Below are 17,754 nucleotides of genomic sequence, written 5' to 3' on the forward strand. Positions count from 1 at the left end.
TTTAGTTGAACTGTTTTTGCACCTTTGTCAAAGATCAGATGGCCAGATTTGTATGAGTCTATTTCTGGACTATCTATTCTGTTCCATTGCTCTCTTCAGTATTTTTACTTATATTTCTTAGCTGGTATGATACTGTCTTTATTAGCGTAGACTTATAGTAAGTCATGGAATTCAGTAGTACGATTCCTCTAACTTAATTTTCTTTTGCAAAAATTCTTTTAGCTATTCTGGTACTTTTGTCCTACCACATAATATTTAAGAATGAACTTACCGGGGCACCTGGGTGGCTCAGTGGGTTAAGCCTCTGCTTTCAGCTCAGGTCATGATCTCAGGATCTTGGGATCGAGTCCCGCATCAGGCTCTCTGCTCCGCAGGGAGCCTGTTTCCTCCTCTCTCTCTCTCTGCTTGCCTCTCTGTCCACTTGTGATCTCTCTCTGTCAAATAAATAAAATCTAAAAAAAAAAAAAAAAAAAAAAAGAATGAACTTACCTATGTCTCAAAAAAAAAAAGAAGCAAAAAAAAAGCCCTACTTGGATTTTGATTGATATTGCATTAAACCTATAGATCATTTTAGTGAAAATTGACACCTTTAATATGTTGAGGTATTCTTTGATTTCTTTCATCTCTGCCATGCTTTGTTAGATTTATGCCTAAGTAATTCCATTTTATTGGAGCTATTATAAATGGCACAGTTTTTTTTGTTTCTTACTGTTTATTGCTGGTATATAAAAATTTAAGTGATTTTTGTGTGTTGACCTTATAACCTGCAATTTTATTCATATTAGTTCTAAAAGTGTTTTTTGTAAATTCCCTGGGATTTTTTTACATAGACATTCTTGTTATCTGCAAATTGGGGCAGTTTTACTCCTTTCTGTATATATCTTTTCTTGTCAGAATGGTGAATATAGATATCCTTGTGTTCCTGCACATAAGTGGAATTATCCCATCTTTTACCATTTATAATGATAGTTATAGGTTTATTACACATATCCTTCATCTGGTTGAAGAAGTACCCTTCTGTTTATCCTTCTATTACTGGGTTGCTGAAAATTTTTATCCTGATGGGTATTGAAATTTTAGTAAATGCTTTTAATGTTCTATTGATGGTATCCTGTGATTTTTCTTACGTGATAGGTAATATTGATTTGTTTTTGAATATTGAACTAACCTTAAGTTGCCTCGATAAACTCCACTGTTCCGGGTTAGTATTCTAATATTCTGCAGGAATCAATTTGTTAATGTTTTATTGAGACTTTTTTTTTTTGCATGTACTTTATTTAGAAGCCAGTTTTTAGTATACTGAGCTTAATATACAGTATGCAATTTTACTTTTATAAAAGGTTTCACTTTGGGCAATTTTTCCCTGTTCAGACCTGCTAATAAGTAAACCATTTTTCCTTGGGTAGGTAGTGTCTGCTTTTTCCTTTTGTTTTGTTAAACTTTCCCTTAAAGATGTGTCTGGCACCTTGCATTCTTTCTGTTCTTTAGATGAGGCTATGTTAGGGGATTGCAGGCCCTTGAATTATTTTCTTGAAGAAGAAGGCCAGTAATTCTCAAGTTTATGTTCCTTGGGCTGTTATGAAGCACTTGAAAGGATAAGAATGCAAATGAATGTTTCACACGTGGTGTAATTTCTTATGTTTAGATTTCAGTAATATCAGCCATGTTATGTGTAAGTCTTTTGAAGGAGTCAGTTGAAATCAAGATTCCAGTGGGTATTTGTTTTTTGAGATCATGATAATGGAATTATAAGTGGAAAAGCCCCAAATGAGAGCATTCCTTCCATTTGTTATCCAGGAAATTAGTAAAATTCCAGTGTTTATAAACAATGTTTATAAGCCGGAATAGAAGAAGAATCGAAACAGAACTCACCTTATTTCCTCTATTTAAGCACTGCATTTTGAATTTATTCTAAAAAACCAAGGAATTCTCATTTGTTACCTTTGTTTTTCAATGAAAAATATATCTACTACTGTTTCCTGGACCATTATATCTGAGTATTTCTGACTTGTAAAGGGCAATGAGGGGGCACCTGGGTGGCTAAATCCTTAAGTGTCTGCCTTCCATTTGAGTCATGATCCCAGAGTCCTGGAATTGAGCCCCACGACTAGCTTCCTACTCAGCGGGAAGCCTGCTTCTTCCTCTTCCACTCCCCGCCCCTGCTTGTGTTCCTCTCTGGCTGTCTCTCTCTCTGTCAAATAAATAAATAAAATCTTTAACAAAAGTAAAATAAAGGGTAATGAGTTTCTGTAAGTGAGCAAGCAGATTTGTTGGGCCTAAAGGGTTTTGAAATGTCAGCTTTCAGTACTGACTAGAATCTTATTTTCCATAAAATTTGTACAAAGTCTTGATGATATGATTATTGTTTTCTTAGAAGTGGTTTATAAAATTTCAACTTTAGTAACTATGGTCTTAATAATTTCTACCGTGGAGGCTAAGATAAATGCCTATGTTAAAAAGCAAAAGTAAATATATGTGGTGTAATATTAACAGTGAATCTAGATAGGGATGGATGAGTTTGATTGCACTATTTGAATTAAACCTGAATATTTGTATATTCACATAAATGTGTATATAAGTGGTTCAACAATACTGGGAAGGAAGCAGATAGAACTGTAGTAGCGTGTCCCTGCTTTTTCTGTGGGATTGGGTTCACAATCTCAGTAACCTGTGCTCCATTGTGTTCTGAAAGCAGAGGATCCTCCTTCTGACAGATAATCAGGTCATTAGTAGCCTAAGGCTAGATCACAGTACTTTTGCATTCTTCATTTTATCATATAGGCATTATATCATCTCACATCATCACTAGAAAAAGAGGGACTGCAGTACAATACAGATAGACAGCAAGCACGAGGGGGTGGGGGAAAGGCAGAGGGACAAGTAGACTCCTGGCTGAGTGCTCAGCACAGAGCCTGACATGGGGCTCTCTCTCAGAACCCTGAGATCATGAACTGAGCCAAAGTCAGATGCTTAACCAAATGAGCCACCAAGGTGTCCCTGCTGGCATTTGGATTGCAATTGCATTGACTTTATAGATTTATTCACATAAAGATTAATTTGGAAAACTGACATCTTAATATTGAATGGACCAAAGGTTGAATAAGGTATATCTTTCTATTAATTTTGGTCTTCTTTAGCTTTTCACCAATATTTTGTAGTTAAGTATACAGGTCTTTCCTATCTTTTGACATTTATCCCTATTTCTTATTCTTGATGCTATTGTAAATGATATTTTTTAGTTTTGATTTTTCACTCCCAGTATGTAGAAATGCAGTTGATTTTTGTAGGCTGATCACATATCCTACAATCTTATTACTAAACTCACGTATTAGTTCTAGACATTTTTTGTAGATTCCATTAGTCTTTCTACCTCAACAATCGTGTTAGTGATAGGGACAATTTTATCTCTTTTCTGGGTGATACACCTACCATTTCTTCCCCTCTCCCTTTACCTGATTGCTCAGGCTAGAACCTGTAGTACAAAGTAGAGTAGAAATCGTGATTGTAGACATATCTGTCTTATTCTTGATCTTAGCAATAAAGCATTCAGTTTTTCAGCATTAAGTATGATACAGATTTTGCATAGATATTTTTATCATGTTAAGGAAATTCACTTTTACTCCCAGCATACTCACGATTTTTAACACAAATGATGCTGAAATTTGTCACATGCTTTTTCTGCTTCTATTAAAATATCATTTTTCTTTTTTTAGTTTGTTATATTTTCTTATGTAAAGGTTTTTAAATGATGAATTACAGCAGTTGCTTTTCAAATGTAAACATACCCTGTATTCCTGGGATAAATCCCTCTTGGTCATGGTGTATTATTAGCCTTTTATTATACTGTTAGATTCAGTTTGCTAAAAAAACATTTTATAAGAGAATTTTTGCAACTGTGTTCATGTGTACAATATTTTTGCCAGGTTTTGGTATCAGGGAAATACTAGCTAGCCTCATAGGATGAAGTTGGGAAGTATTTTGTCCTTTTCAATTTTTGAAAGCTTTTTTGTAGAATTGTTATTATTGATTCTGTAAGTGTTTAGTAGAGTTCACTGGTAAAGTTATTTGGGACTGTGTTTTTCTTCACGGAAAGTTTTTAACTACAATTGCAATTTCTTTGATAAATGCAGAGTTATTTAGGTATTCTGTTTCTTCATGAGTGTGCTCAGGTAGTTTGCATTATTCAGAGAATTTGTCTATTTCATCTCATCAAGTTTATTTGTAAAAAGTTATTCATAATATTCTCTTATAATCCTTTTAATATCTGTAGTCTCTAATGATGTCATATCTCATTCCTGATATTGGCAATTTCTGTCTTCTCTTTTTTGATAAATCTGGTTAGAAGTTTATCGAGTTTTTTTTTTTTTATTTTTAAAAAATTAACATATGATGTATTATTTGTTTCAGGGGTCCAAGTCTGTGGTTTATCAGTCTTAAACAACACCCAGTGCTCACCACAACACATACCTTCCTCAGTGTCCATCACCTAGCCACCCTATACCCCTACCCACTCCCCTCTAATAACCCTCAGTTTGTTTCCTAAGATCAAGAATCGTTTATTGTTCATCTCCCTCTCTGGTTTTGTATTGTTTTATTTTGTTTATCCAGATTTTTGACCATTATCTTTTTCTATTGTTTCTGTTCTCTATATCGTTGATTTTTGTTTTGATCCCTGTTATTTCCTTTATTGTTTACTTTGAATTAAACTTTCTCTTTTTTATCTAATTCTTAAATAGATGCTAAGATCATTGAGACCTTTCTTATTTTCTATTTTAAGTGTTTAGTGCTATAACTTTCTCCTTAACTCCTACTTTAGTAGCATCCTACAAATTCTGAAAGGTGGTCTTTTTGTTCTCATTTATTCCACATACCTTATAATTTCCTTTTGATTTCTCCTTCGACCCTTGAGTTGTTTAGAATTGTTAGAATTGTTAGTTAGTTTCCAAGTATTGTAGAATTTCCAAAGATCTGTTTTTGATTTCTAATTTAATTCCTTTGTGGTATAGGAACATACTTTTTATGATTTGAATCCTTTTGAATTTATTATAACTTGTTTTATGGCCTAGGATATGCTCTATCTTGGTAAATGTTATAAGTATGCTTGAAAAGAATGTATATTCTGCTGTTGTTTTATGAAGGGTTTTTTTTTTTTTTTAAGATTTTATTTATTTATTTGACAGAGAGAGAGATCACAAGTAGGCAGAGAGGCAAGCAGAGAGTGCGGGGAAGCAGGCTCCCTGCTGAGCAGAGAGCTTGATGTGGGGCTCCATCCCAGGACCCTGAGATCATGACCTGAGCTGAAGGCAGAGGCTCAACCCACTGAGCCACCCAGGCACCCCATGAAGGGTTGTATACACATCAATTAAGTCAGGTTGGTTGATAGTGTTACTAAAATCCACAACCTTACTTTTTGTTTTGTTGTGTTTTGGTCCACTTGTTCTATCAATTATCAAGAGAGGGATTTTGAAATCTTTGACTAAAGTAGAGGAAATCCATTTTATTGATTGACTGATAGCAGTTCTGTTAGATTAATGTATTTTGAAGGTATTTATTAGGAACACAGATATTTAAGATTTTATGTCCCCTTGGTGAATTGGCCATATGTCATAAAATGCCATTTTTGTTTGTGTTAATATTCTTTGCTCTGCAATCTACATTGATACTAATGTAGCTATGTCAGCCCTATTTTCATGTTAGCATTAGATATGTTTTCTCAGTCCTTTTTCTTTTAACTTCTTTAGAACTTTGTAATTAAAGTGTTTTTTAGAGTTAGCATATAGTTGAGTCATTCATTCATTCATTCATTCATTCATTCATTTATGAGAGTGGAAGAGAGAAAGTAGGGAGGAGAAGCAGTGGGGCAGAGAGAGGAAGAGGGAGAGACTCTCTGGCAGTCTGTACCCTGAACATGGAGCCTAATACAGGGCTTGATCTCATGACCCTGAGATTATGACCAAGCTGAAATCAAGGGTTGGACACCCAACTGACTGAGCCCATCCAGGTGCCCTGAGTCTTGCTTTTTTATCCAAGAACACTATCTCTTCCATTTAATGTAATTATTAGTATATTTAGTCGTGAGTATTTTTCTTTTTGTGTTATATTCATTTCATTGGTCGTTTCCTCCCCTTTATTTTCTTCTTTCTTTTAGATTAATGATTTTTCTTGGTTATTCCGTTTTATTTATTTTGTTGAATTATTATTATTTTTAACTCTTTGTTTTGTCATTTTTGGGGCTTATGCATCTTTAACTTATAGTGTATTTAACTTAATACACTCTACCTTCAAGTGATACTATGTCATTTTTACTTGATATATGAACCATATAGTACCACTGTACTGTTCCATTTTCCTTTCCTGACTTGTGCAGTTTTTGACATCATCTTATGATTTTTTAAAAGATTTTTTTTGACATTTAAGATAATTTTTATTTTTGCATTTCTTTAATTTACATTTTATGAAAACACTTAAATTGCATTTACTTTAAATACAATTATAGTTTGTATTTTATTTTTTAATATTTTTAAGTAATCTCTATATATCTAAGTGGGGATTTTATTTTTAAGTAATCTCTAATCTGTAAGTAGGGCTCACACTTACGATCCCAAGATCAAGAGTCACATGCTCCACCAACTGAGCCAGATGCCTCCATTTAAAAAAAAAAAGATTTTATTTATTTATTTGACAGAGAGAGAGATCACAAGTATGCAGAGAGGCAGGCAGAGAGAGGGGGAAGCAGGCTCCCCGCTGAGCATTGAGCGCAATGCAGGGCTTGATCCCAGGACCCTGAGATCATGACCTGAGTTGAAGGCAGAGGCTTAACCCACTGAGCCACCCAAGCGCCCCGATGCCCCCATTTAAATTTTATATATACTTTAAACCCCATGCTGCAGTGTTACTTTGTTAATAAGAGATTTAAATAATACAAAAAAATCTTTTGTATTTATTTACCCATGTAGTTACCGCTCTTCATTGTTTTGTATAGATCCATAGTTTTATCTGGTATTATTAATTCAAATGAATTTTTTCTGTTCCTCCTCTTCATTGCCTTGATTTTTATTATTTGTATGTTAGGCTGCTTGAAGTTGTCCCAGAGCTCACTGATGTTCATTTCATTTTGAAGGGTTCTTTTTTCTCCTTCCTTTCCTTCCTCCCTTCCTCCCTCCCTCCCTCCCTACCTCTCTCCCTCCCTCCCAACCTCTCTTTCTTTCTTTCTCTTTTCTTTCTTGCTTTCTCTCATCTATCTATCTATCTATCTATCTATTCCCAACATGGGGCTAAAACTCATGACCTTGAGATCAAGAGTTGCATGCTCTTCCAACTGAACCAGTCAGGAGTCTCTCTTTATTTCACTTAAGATTTTTTTATTAATGTCAAATCAAGTTTACTGTTCTTTCCTTCTGTGACATTTAATATGTTATGAATCCTACTCAGTGTGTTTTTTATCTCAAAAATTGTAGTTTTCCTCTTGAGAAGTTTGATTCTTTTAGATTTTCCATGTCTCCATTTAACTTTTTTAACATATGAATCAGTTACAATAACTCTGTGTCTTTTCTGCTCATTCTAGTATTTCTGTCAGTTCCAGGTCAGTTTTGTTTGATTATTCTCCTCCTTATGGGTTTTGTTCCCTATCTCTTTGTTTAGTAGGATATGGGACATCGTGACTTTTATGTTGTTGGATGGTGGATATTTTGTATTCCTTTAAATCCTCTTGAGCTCCTGAGATGCAGTTAAATTACTTATAAACAGTTTGATCTTTTTAGGTCTTGCTTTTATGATTTGTTATGTGAGTTCTAAGCAGATCCAGTTTAGGACTAATTATTTCCACTACTGGGGCAAGACTTTTCTGTGTACTCTCTCCAAGCTCATGAGAATTATGAATTTTTCTAGTCTGGATAATGGGAATGGGCACTTCTCCCAGCCACGCTTAAGCAATGGCCACTGTTTTTCCTAAACTTTGTAGATGGCTTTCCTGCCAGCCTCAGGTGATCTTTTTACACACATGCACTGATCACTGTCCTGCTGACTTCTCAAGAGTAACTCTGCAGATCACCCACCTTTTTTCTATGTGCGACTCTCTCCTCTATGGTGTTTGATCTCTGAAAAGTCTCTGCTCTGTCTCCTCATCTAGAGAGTTCTCTCAGCTCTACTTTCATTTCCTCCTCCCTACACCATGGCCTATAAACTCTCTCAAGACATAGAACAGGGCCAGTAGTAGGACTCATGTTGTTTCCTCCTTTCAAGGATCTTTGTCCTTCATTGCCTTATATTGAGAGTCTCGCAAACCATTATTTCATATATTTTGTCCAACTTTTTAAGGTATTTCAGTCTGCATGGTAAATCTTGTCCCACAATGAGAATCCTCTGTGTCTATTAATTTTATATTCAATTACGTTATTGTATTGTTATTGTCATAGTGGTTTTTTAGTTGGCCCTCTTCATTTTTCCAGGTTATACAGTCATGTCATTGGGAAATAATAATTTTACCTTCCATTGTTTTTTAATTTCTTTCTTCTGTGTACTGCTTCAGCTAATGTGTCTAGTAAATGATATCAATGATAATGGAACTCATTATATAATTTATTTAAGAATGGATGTTATTTTGAATTATGTCCTATGTTTTAAATTCTGGAGTTGATTTTATTTCTTTTCTGGTTATATCTATTAATTTGATTAATTATATAATAGGTTTCTGTTACTATTTTGATCTTTGATCTATTGTAAAATACACAAACCCAGTTTTTTTTTTTTTTTCTCTTTTACTTATTGGTTTCCCTTTAGGATCTTTTCTTTGCCTTTCATTTATTGAAACTTTGTGATGATCTGCTAAGATTAATGGGTTTTTTAAAAATTACTTAGTTATGCTAGGCATATGAAAATGTAGTCCTTTCCCAAGATTCTGGGCCTTTTTGTGGGGGAGAGGGTTGTATTTTTTGGGGGGAGGGTGTTGTAAATTTTTCCTTTGGATGTACTCTTTTTGAATTTCCTATTACCTAAGAATTAGAACTCCTGCAGTGATCTAATTTCCTTCCCTCTCTTTTTCCATTTGTTTGTCCTTTTTGGACACCTACTGGGATGGTGTTCTAGTTTCTTTATTTTAAAGTCCTATTATATTCCTCTTGCTTTGTAAATGTTCTCTGATATATGAACTCCTCTTCTTAATGTTTTGATCCCTTTTACGTTCGCCTGTGTTTGAAATTTTCTGCATCTCCTTACATTGTCTTTAAGGTCATGGAGTTCCTTTTTTGTTTGTTTTGGTTTTGCCTCTGTATTTGGTGACATTCATACGCACCTAGTACCTCCCATTCATTATTTTTTCCAGGAATTTGTAGTGTAAACCAGTTTTCCAGCTTCTGAATTCTTGTTAACATCTTATACCTGTTACCTCCTTTCACATTATTTTGCTTTTTTTTTTTTTTTTTTTTTAAGATTTTATTTATTTGACAGACAGCGAGTGAGGGAACACAAGCAGGGGGAGTAGGAGGGAGAAGTAGGTTCCCCGCCAAGCAAGGAGCCTGATACGGGGCTTGATCCCAGGACCCTGGGATCATGACCTGAGCCAAAGGCAGACGCTTAACAACTGAGCCACCCAGGTGCCCCTGTTTGTATTTTTTTAATTACAATTTTAGAGGGTTTTCAGGAGGTCATAGAAGTAAACACATTTGTTTCATCTGCTGTGCTGCTTAACTAGAAGTCATTAATAACATTTCTTTTGTGCTTTTCATCTTAAAATTGTTTTAAATTGGTAAATCATGCTGTTTTATTTTTTCAAAATTTGAAAGAATCTATTCTGAATGTTCGTTTTTCTCTTTGGAGTTTGCTTCTTGAAATTTTTATATTTAAAGCATTGTGTAGGACTCTTTATGAGAATGATTTGCCAAAATATTTAAAACTTGAGAGGTTAGGTTAGCTCAACCTGTGGTTTTGATAACACATTAATTCATAATCTTAATTATGAATAGGCTCTGTTTTTCTAATTATTTATTGCTGATATAAAAGAAAACTATTGATTATGTGTTCTTATGTCTGCCTATATACCTAAACTCTTTTTTTTTTTAAAAGAGTTTATTTATTTATTTAACAGAGAGATTGAGAGAGAGAGAGAGAGAGAGAGAGACAACACAAGCAAAGGGAGTGGGAGAAGCAGGCATCCCGCTGAGCTGGGATTGCAGGACTCCATCCCAGGACCCTGGGATCATGACCTCGGCCAAAGGCAGACGCTTAATGACTGAGCCACCCAGGCTCCCTATAACTAAACTCTTAATTCCAGCAATGTTAAATCAGTTTGTTTGGATTCTGCAAGCAGACAATCCTATTATTTTATACATACTGAAAGTTTTATTACACTGTTGAGGACAACGTAATGTTGTGTAGTAGTAATAAAACATCTGAATGTAAATTTTTTTTTTTAAGATTTTATTTATTTGACACAGAGAGAGATCACAAGAGGCAGAGAGGCAGGCAGAGAGAGAGGGGGAAGCAGGCTCCTCGCCAAGCAGAGAGACTGATGTGGGGCTCGATCCCAGGACCCCGAGATCATGACCCGAGCCAAAGGCAGAGACCCCAACCCACTGAGCCACTCTGCACCCCTGAATGTAAATTTTTACTAGAAGCAGTAGAAGTGACCTATTTTAAATTAAGCTTCATTTGAAGCAAATTTCTTTGGATCGTCTTTCTAAAAGTATATTTCATCGAAAGTTGCCCAGTAAAATTAGGCACATATATGTGATAACCATTATTTTATGGCAACAAAACATTTATAGAGAGTTTCCCAGCTCTTAAATTACTTTCTCATCCAAAGTCTTATGACTACTGTGTTTTCTCTGAACTCTCAAAATATAATCCATCCAAAGGATAGAATATACACCTGATGCTTCCGTGGGTTGGCTTGGTAGCAGAGGTCAGTTTCCTGAAGTTTCTGTTATTTTATTTCTCAAACAGTTCTTCTTTGGTCAGGATATAGTTCATTATAACATTTATTTGTTATCACTTCTTTTCTACCCTCTTTATAAGAGAAATCAGTACAACAAAATAATTCTGGGGTTGCTTAACCTTTAAAAGGGAATTCAAAGATAATTAAACATTTTTGTGCCATTTTGTTTATGATTTACAAAACCAATTCTCCTTCCCTAAAAATATAATAAAACATGCCTGGAAAATTTTATATAATACCATTTATATCCTAACATTAGTTATTAAGAAAAAATTGCTAACACCTTAAGCAACCAACAGTAGAGGATTAGCTAAGTTATGGTACTAGTATATATCTATATGATGGTGTCTACATGTTCCAGAAGATAGAGAAAAACAGGACTCATAATTTATTTTAAAAAAATACATCCAGAGATAAATGGTTGCAAGCAAAAGTTTGCGTATTAAAGAACTTAGTTCCTTTTCATTGTTTTCCTCATTTTTCTACTATGAATTTATATTAACATAAAATAATACCGATTAGGTGGTTTATAAAGATAATTCAGCAGTGAGAAGACACAGTTCCTAAAGGTACTGAGAGTTGAATTCTAGTCCTGCCATTGTTGCATTCTAGCTATATATGACCTTAACATTTAATAGCTTTGGTTTCATCATTCATAAGATGAGTGTTATGGGATACAATTATGTATAGTGTTTAACAAATATGAGGAATTTTTGGCACTTACCTTTTGTTTGCAGATAGATGGGCTATTTCCAAATGATCTACTTCACACATTTGGGCAATTAGATAAGTAAGTAAGCAAAGTTTGCATTAATGTGTGGAATCCAGCAATGCCTGTCTGACCTTGCAGCCTCGAGGTATGATTTGTTTCCAGATTATGCTAAAGTCTTAAAGGAAACTGGAGCTGAACAAAGATAACATCCCGAAAAGGAATCCCCATATTGACTATTCCCAGATATGTTGTAAAATTTGTATGAGCATGATCTGTGTGTAATGATGAGGGTCAGGTGAAAGGGAATAGTCAAAAACATAAGCCATTGCAAATACGCTCATTTATGTGTGAAAACAATATTGTCAACTTATATAGTATTTTCATTGATGCTATCACTCTAAATAGATATGTTTCCTCAGTGACTTAATAAAGGAGGGCAAAATGATGGCCAGTCAGTTATGACAGTCAACTCTAAACAGTTTAGGATTTGCACCTGTGATAGCATTTTTTTTTCTTGTTTTTCAGTAAAGACACTGGGGAGAGCAAAATCCTGATTTTATCCTGTTTGTTTAATGCTTATCATTTTGCTTACTATCTTTTAGTGACTATTCTGTTTCCAGCTGTCTAAACATTTTCTCACATTCCTATCAGAAATGTGACTTGAGCTCAGGTTCAAGAATTGTAGTGTCCACTCCCTCATTGTTTATTACTTCCTTAGCACACTTTCAGTTAGGATTTGAAGTGTGTGAACCAGTTAGCATTATTATATTTTAGTCCAAATCCTATGAGGAATACTTTTTTTTTTTTTTTTTTTAGATTTTTAAAATTTATTTGACAGAGACGCAGCAAGAGAGGAAATGTAAGCAGGGGCAGTGGAAGAGGGAGAATCAGGCTTTCTGTTGAGCAGGGAGCCTGATGCGGGGCTTAATTCCAGGACCCTGGGATCAGGACCTGAGCTGATGGCAGATGCTTAACGACTGAGCCACCCAGGTGCCCCACTTTTACTTCTCATTAAAAGTGGGGTCATCTCTTGATACCCCAATTCTGTTATTACTTAATCGTATGATACAGTGAATTTGGAAAGTAGACATTTTAACTGGAGCATCTGGGTGGCTCAGTGGGTTAAAGCCTCTGCCTTCGGCTCAGGTCATGATCCCAGGGTCCTGGGATCAAGCCCCGAGTTGGGCTCTCTGCTCAGCGGGGAGCCTGCTTCCCCCTCTCTCTGCCTACTTGTGATCTCTCTCTCTGTCAAATGAATAAATAAAATCTTAAAAAGAAAAAAAAGGAAAATTGAAACCTTTAAATACCTTTAAAATTCATAAAATGAATATAAATATATGAATATAATGAATTAATTATATTCATATAAGTATATGAATATAAAATGAAATATTTCATTTTTGAAATATATGATATAGTGAATTTGGAAAGTAGATATTTTAACTGGAAGTTTCAATTTTCCTTTGAAAATTGAAACCTTGAAAATCCTTTAAAATTCTTGAAATTTGATATCCTTTGAAAAAACATTTTTGTAAACTCAATTGTGTGAGCTACTGTTTATTTTCTGACTGTTTGCATATTCATTTCATTTGAATATTTAATTCAGTTGAAATTTCCTATGAAATATAAGGAATTTTTTTTAGGGGGGAGAGGACAGTGGGAGAGGGAGAGAGAGAATCATAAAAGCAGGCTCCATGCCCAGCTTAGAGCCCTAAAGCAGGGCTCCATCTAACAGCCTGAGATCATGACCTGAGCTGAAATCAGGAGTCTGACGCTTAACTGACTGAGCCACCCAGGTGCCCCTATTTAAATGCATAATGTAAAAAATTCCTTTATTGCTGTAATTTAATGTGTAATATAAGAGATCTCATGTATAGGGGTGCCTGGGTGGCTCAGTGGGTTAAGCTGCTGCCTTCGGCTCAGGTCATGATCTCAGAGTCCTGGGATCGAGCCCCGCATGGGGAAATCTCTGCTCAGCAGGGAGCCTGCTTCCTCCTCTCTCTCTGCCTGCCTCTCTGCCTGCTTGTGATCTCTCTGTCAAATAAATAAATAAAATCTAAAAAAAAAAAAAAGAGAGAGATCTCATGTATAACCAGTACCTAGTTGACGATCTTGACTGTATCTTGTGCAAAATTTCGTAAAATATATCTGACAGGCCTGCCGTGACTCACCATTACTATCCTAACTGTGGTCACATTAAGCTTAGTTTTGAAGTACTTATTGAATCTGAAAAGCGATCCTTGGAATTTCCCAGAAGTTTTATTTTTAATACTTTTTTTCTTATCAGAATTTAACAGAATTCCCTTTATAATGTAAACAGTGAGGACATTTAAATAACTAAGGAGATCTTACTACCCAAACTTTCATATTCTCCCTTTGGATGTTTTATATTTATTATTTTCTGTTAGAAGAATAAATCTTCCTACAGGCTTCATTTTTTAAAAAGAGACACTTTTTATTTTTATTTTTTTTAAAGATTTTATTTATTTATTTATTTGTCAGAGAGAGAGAGAGAGAGAGAGAGAGAGAACACAAGCAGGCAGAGCGGCAGGCAGAGGCAGAGAGACAAGCAGGCTCCCTGCTGAGCAAGAAGCCCGATGTGGGACTCGATCCCACATGACCTGAGCCGAAGACAGCGGCTTAACCAACTGAGCCACCAGGCGTCCCAAAAGAGATACTTTTTAAAAGAGACACTTTAAAAATTTTTTAAAAAAAGATTTTATTTATTTATTTGTCAGAATGAGAGAGAGAGAGAGAGAGAGAGAGAGAGAGAGACAGCAAGAGACTGAGTACAAGGTGGGGCAGTGGAAGGAGGGAGAAGCTGGCTCCCACTGAGCAGGGAGCCTGATGGGGTGCTCAGTCCCAGGACCCTAGATTCATGATCTGAGCCAAAGGCAGACACTTAATGACTGAGCCACCCAGGCATCCCCATTAATTTTTTAAATTAAAGTTACAGTAAAATATGTCTCAGTGAGTTGTAAATTTTTAGATGTGGATGAAGGTCTTGGAAATACTCAGGGTGACTCTTCTCCAGAGAATCGTTTATAATATTTCACTTTTGCATGATCATTCAAATTAATCACAATAATACTGTAGACATTTTTGGTTATTCTATAATATTTTTATTCTGTTATATATAAAATATTTGAGACAAGTAGGCATAATAAGAGTTGCTTTTTCTGGTTTAAGCAGCAAAATATTTGATTGTTCATTTAAGTGATTGGTTATAAAAGTTATTTGTGAACTCTGCTCTATGACAGGTACCGTGGAATTGAAAAGTCAGTATATTCGATAAAATTAGAAATAACATAAAGAGATTTAGCTTAATACTCATTGGAAACCTATAGTTTCATTTAAGTTTTGTGAAAATATGTAGTATTCTGTAGTGAATAGCTTTTACCATTTCCCAAGCCCAATGAGCAGCTAATAATGAATTACAGACCTCTAAGAGAATGGTATTTTTTGTTATTAATTCACAGAACATATTCACTTTGTATCAGAAGAGATGTTTGTTGAACAAATGGAATCCATGACTCAGGCTTTATCATGATATTTTATAGCCCAAGCTCAGGTGTTTCTTTCTGGTTTGTGAAACTCATCTTAGGAAATGATGTGTACCTACTTCTGGAAAGAAGTTTGTTGAGAAAGAATAAGGTTTTGAAAAACACCTCTGGGTTTTCTTGTAAACTGATAAAACTTCCTAGTCCTATCAAGGATTATACCTTTCTGCTATTCAAGTAGCTTAAGCCAAGATTAGTTATATGTTAATACCTATTTCACTGAAATAGCAGATCTTACACATTTGGATCTCACACTTTGTATTCTTAGAAATTATTGAGTATCCCCAAAGACTTTTGTTTATGTCATTTATCTATTCATTTATATATTATAAATTATAATTAGAAAGTTTAAAATGATTTATTACTCATTTAAAATAAGGATAAGCCATTACATATTAAATAACTTATTTTTTATAAAGAAATAACTATACTTTCCAAAGTAAAAAATAGGGAAAAGAGTGCTATTGTTTTATATTTTTGTAAATATCATTGATATTGACTTACTAAAAGGCAGCTGCATTATCATACCTACTTCTGCATTCAAGCTCTTGCAATATGGTGTTTTGATTAAAGTATACTAAGAAAGTCCAGGTCTCACAAATACGTAGTTGGAAAAAAGGAGGAGTACTTTAATAGCTTTTTAAGATAATTATGGAAACTCTTATTTGAATGATATACTAAAACTCAAAAAGTAGTAATTTCTTAAAAATTAGATGCGATGTGACATCTGTAAACACATCAATGAACTTTTCATACTGTTACATTAAAATCTTGGATGCCTGGGTGGCTCACTCACTAGGGGTCTGCCTTCGACTCAGGTCATGATCCCAGGGTCCTGGGATGGAGTCCTATGTCAGGCTCCCTGCTAGGCGGGAAGCTTGCTTCTCCCTCTCCCCGTGCTTGTGTTCCCTCTCTCACTGTCTCTCTCTGTCAAATAAATAAATAAAAATCTTAAAAAAAAAAAATCTCTTGGTATACTTAGCACTTTGAGTGGGTCTTTTATCCATCCATGATTTTATAACATCATACATTGGTCATTTTGCAAATATGGAATCAGTGAGTTATACCGATCTTTCCTATATTGACACATATTAATATATAATATTTTAAGTACTACATTAGTTAATGTTACTGTCACATTCATCAGAAATATAAAAACTATGAGATTCATGATTGTTTAAAAGCTCATTTATCATTGGTAATGTGTATCTCAGATCCTTATCTTAGAATGACAGGCCCACTTCATTATTTTGAGAAAATGTCTGCCATATACATAAATCTGTATAAGCGTATTTGTCTGTCATTTATTCTTTCCAGTAAAAAATGGTAGGAAAAAAAAGAAATGCAGCTAGTTCAGCTTACAACATAAACAGTTAAAGAGTAGTATTTCTCTGAACAACTATCCTACTTCTTTATGAAGTAAAAGTGCTTTATATCTACTTACTATTTGAAACACAGAATATTTAAAAAGTATACTCAGGGGTTGAGTAATAATGAAATTAAACTATTGCTTCATCAAGGACATTTTAAACTGAAATTGACTTTTTTTTTTTTAAACTGCAGATGTGCAGCTATGAAGAATACAGTGACTACAAGTATAATTTGGGGATTGCTGCCTTCATTTCTGTTAAGGTGGTGGCAGTTTTACTTGCCATTACATTAGTACCGTCAATGTAAATGTCAACAAAGTGAAAGAAACTACTAATTTTTATTATTATGAAAATAGTTTTTACCACTGGGATGCCTTTGAATCTCTGTACCCATTTTGATTCTGTTCAATGAATCAGAATAAAATATTCTTTTATTCTGTTCTAGAATAAAAAATCCTTATCATGGCCATAAGAACTTGGATAGGTGGAGTGTTGAGAAATATACACATAAAGAAAATGACAGGTCAACTTTTCTGTACCAAATTAGTAGAATAGACAATAAGTTCTAGGGAGATACATAAGAAGAAAAGGCTGTTGTTGTTAAGATTACTTACTATAATAAAAAAGTACAAAAATGGTGTTGGAACACAGGAGAGGAACTTGATTGTTGTGTCTGGAGGGTGCTGGAGATAACTGGGAATTACAGAGAAGTGTTCTCAGAACAGTTGATACTCAAGTACTCAATAAATATTTGTTAATAGTTATTTCAAAATAGGGGCACCTCGGTGGCTCAGTGGGTTAAAGCCTCTGCCTTCGGCTCGTGTCATGGTCCCGGGGTCCTGGGATCGGGTCCCGGGGTCCTGGGATCGAGCCCCGCGTCGGGCTCTCTGTTCATTGGGGAGCCTGCTTCCTCCTCTCTATCTGCCTACCTCTCTGCTTACTTGTGATCTCTGCCTGTCAAATAAATAAATAAAATCTTTTTTAAAATAGTTATTTCAAAATAATATAAAAAACATTTTCACTTATTTACTAATTAGTGATATTTTTAAGCTTTTCATGCTATTTCTTTATTCCTATGACATTTGCTTATAGAAATTGGCCTGATAGAATTTTTCTACTGGTAGAAAAGTTCTGAACACGATTAATGTCTCTCTCCCAATGTAGGAAATTTTCCAGATCTCC

At 34.7% G+C, this 17,754-nt stretch overlaps 1 protein-coding gene across 1 annotated transcript in view; it reads left to right on the forward strand.

The window, feature by feature from the left end:
- The window catches only part of LOC111159403 (SET binding factor 2), a 501,856-nt gene that overhangs the window by 185,449 nt on the left and 298,653 nt on the right, over positions 1 to 17,754 (forward strand). The gene's annotated exons all lie outside the window — the stretch shown is intronic.

Source organism: Enhydra lutris, unplaced genomic scaffold, assembly GCF_002288905.1.
Source record: "Enhydra lutris kenyoni isolate GAN:26980312 unplaced genomic scaffold, ASM228890v2 scaffoldscaffold68, whole genome shotgun sequence".
Lineage (NCBI taxonomy): Eukaryota > Metazoa > Chordata > Mammalia > Carnivora > Mustelidae > Enhydra > Enhydra lutris.